Here is a 2,759-nt window from a genome sequence, read left to right as displayed (position 1 = left end):
TTAATAGGGAAGAGTGTTTGTTGGGAATAGAGGATGATTGAGAAGAGAGAAGAGAGTGAGTGGAGGTAGGTGGGGATCCTGTGGGGTCCACAGATCCTGAGATGATCCTGTGAGGTCCACAGATCTTGAGGTGTCAAGGCATTTACATCCCTGCACCAATTTAGGCATGTAAAATGCCCTTGCACACAACTCTGGGCGCTCAGCGCCAGGTTGGTGCCCATTTTGGGCGTTCAACGCCCCTTTGCTACCATTTCTGGCGTTGAACGCCAGAATCATGCTTGTTCTGGGCGTTCAGCGCCAGGATGCTGCCCATTCTGGGCGTTCAGCGCCAGAACCATGCTCTGTTCTGGCGTTTGAACGCCAGACAGATGCTCCTCCAGGGTGTGATTTTTCTTCTGCTGTTTTTGATTCCGTTTTCAATTTTTATATTTATTTTGTGACTCCACATGATCATGAACCTACAAAGACATATAACAAAGAAAAATATAGTTAGATAAATAAGAATTGGGTTGCCTCCCAACAAGCGCTTCTTTAATGTCAATAGCTTGACAGTGGGCTCTCATGGAGCCTCACAGATGTTCAGAGCATTGTTGAGACTCTCTAACACCAAACTTAGAGTTTGGATATGGGAGTTCAACACCAAACTTAGAGTTTGGTTGTGGCCTCCCAATACCAAACTTAGAGTTTGACTGTGGGGGCTCTGGTTGAGTCTGCTTTGAGAGAAGCTTTTTCTGCTTCCTCTCCATGGTTGTAGAGGGAGATCCTTGAGTTTTAAACATAAGGGAGTCCTCATTCCATTGGAGGACTATTTCACCTCTGTCAACATCAATCACAGCTCTTGCTGTGGCCAGGAAAGGTCTTCCTAGGATGATGGATTCATCCTCTTCCTTTCCAGTATCCAGGACTATGAAATCAGCAGGGATGTAAAGGCCTTCAACCTTTACTAACACGTCCTCTACTTGTCCATAAGCCTGTTTTCTTGAGCTGTCTGTCATCTCTAATGAGATTTTAGCAGCTTGCACCCCATAGATTCCCAGTTTCTCTATTACAGAGAGGGGCATGAGGTTTATTCCTGAACCAAGGTCACACAGAGCCTTAAAGATCATGGTGCCTATGGTACAGGGTATTATGAACTTTCCAGGATCCTGTCTCTTCTGAGGCAATGTCAGTTGATCCAGATCACTTAGTTCATTGATGAACAAGGGAGGTTCAACTTCCCAAGTGTCAATGCCAAATAGTTTGGCATTCAACTTCATGATTGCACTAAGAAACTTGGCAGTTTGCTCTTCAGTAACATCCTCATTCTCTTCAGAAGAGGAATACTCATCAGAGCTCATGAAGGGCATAAGGAGGTTCAATGGAATCTCTATGGTCTCCAGATGAGCCTCAGAGTCCTTTGGTTCCTCAGAGGGAAGCTCCTTATTGATCACTGGACGTCCCAGGAGGCCTTCCTCCTTGGGATTCACGTCCTCCACTCCTTCTTTGGGTTCGGCCATGGTGCTTATGTCAATGGCCTTGCACTCTCCTTTTGGATTCTCTTCTGTATTGCTTGGGAGAGTACTAGGAGGGATTTCAGTGATCCTTTTACTCAGCTGGCCCACTTGTGCTTCCAGATTTCTAATGGAATACCTTGTTTCATTCATGAAACTTACAGTGGCCTTAGATAGATCAGAGACTAGATTTGCTAAATTAGAAGCATTTTGTTCAGAGTTCTCTGTCTGTTGCTGAGTTGATGATGGAAAAGGCTTGCTATTGCTAAACCTGTTTCTTCCACCATTATTAAAGCCTTGCTGGGGCTTTTGATCCTTCCATGAGAAATTTGGATGATTTCTCCATGTTGAGTTATAGGTGTTTCCATAAGGTTCACCTAAGTAATTTACCTCTGCTATTGCAGGGTTCTCAGGATCATAAGCTTCTTCTTCATGAGAAGCCTCTTGAGTACTGTTGGATGCAGCTTGCATTCCATGCAGACTCTGAGAAATCATATTGACTTGCTGAGTCAATATTTTATTCTGAGCCAATATGGCATTCAGAGTATAAACTTCAAGAACTCCCTTCTTCATAGGCGTCCCATTACTCACAGGATTTCTTTCAGAAGTGTACATGAACTGGTTATTAGCAACCATGTCAATGAGTTCTTGAGCTTCTGCAGGCATTTTCTTTAGGTGAATGGATCCACCTGCAGAGGTATCCAATGACATCTTTGATAACTCAGATAAACCATCATAGAATATATCCAGGATGGTCCATTCTGAAAGCATGTCAGAAGGACACTTTTTGGTCAACTGTTTGTATCTTTCCCAAGCTTCATAGAGGGATTCACCTTCTTTCTGTCTGAAGGTTTGAACATCAGCTCTAAGCTTGCTCAGCTTTTGAGGAGGAAAGTACTTGGCTAAGAAAGCCGTGACCAGCTTATCCCAAGAGTTCAGGCTGTCTTTAGGTTGAGAATCCAACCATAATCTAGCTCTGTCTCTTACAGCAAAAGGGAAAAGCATGAGCCTGTAGACTTCAGGATCTACTCCATTAGTCTTAACAGTATCACATATCTGCAAGAATTCAGTTAAGAACTGAAAAGGATCTTCAGATGGAAGTCCATGAAACTTGCAGTTCTGCTGCATCAGAGAAACTAATTGAGGTTTCAACTCAAAGTTGTTTGCTCCAATGGCAGGAATGGAGATGCTTCTTCCATGTAAATTGGAATTAGGTGCAGTAAAGTCACCAAGCATTCTCCTTGCATTGTTGTTGGGTTCGGCTGCCAT

General features: G+C 43.6%; 1 non-coding gene across 1 annotated transcript; it reads left to right on the top strand.

The window, feature by feature from the left end:
- Positions 1–2,255: 2,255 nt before the first annotated feature.
- LOC112745416 (small nucleolar RNA R71) lies at positions 2,256–2,363 on the top strand. The gene has a single exon (XR_003173346.1). It is a non-coding gene; the product is annotated as a small nucleolar RNA R71 (small nucleolar RNA).
- Positions 2,364–2,759: the final 396 nt, after the last annotated feature.

Source organism: Arachis hypogaea, chromosome 14 (assembly GCF_003086295.3).
Source record: "Arachis hypogaea cultivar Tifrunner chromosome 14, arahy.Tifrunner.gnm2.J5K5, whole genome shotgun sequence".
Taxonomy (NCBI): domain Eukaryota; kingdom Viridiplantae; phylum Streptophyta; class Magnoliopsida; order Fabales; family Fabaceae; genus Arachis; species Arachis hypogaea.
Note: the sequence above shows the minus strand (reverse complement) of the source record. Positions and strands in the feature narration are given on the sequence as shown.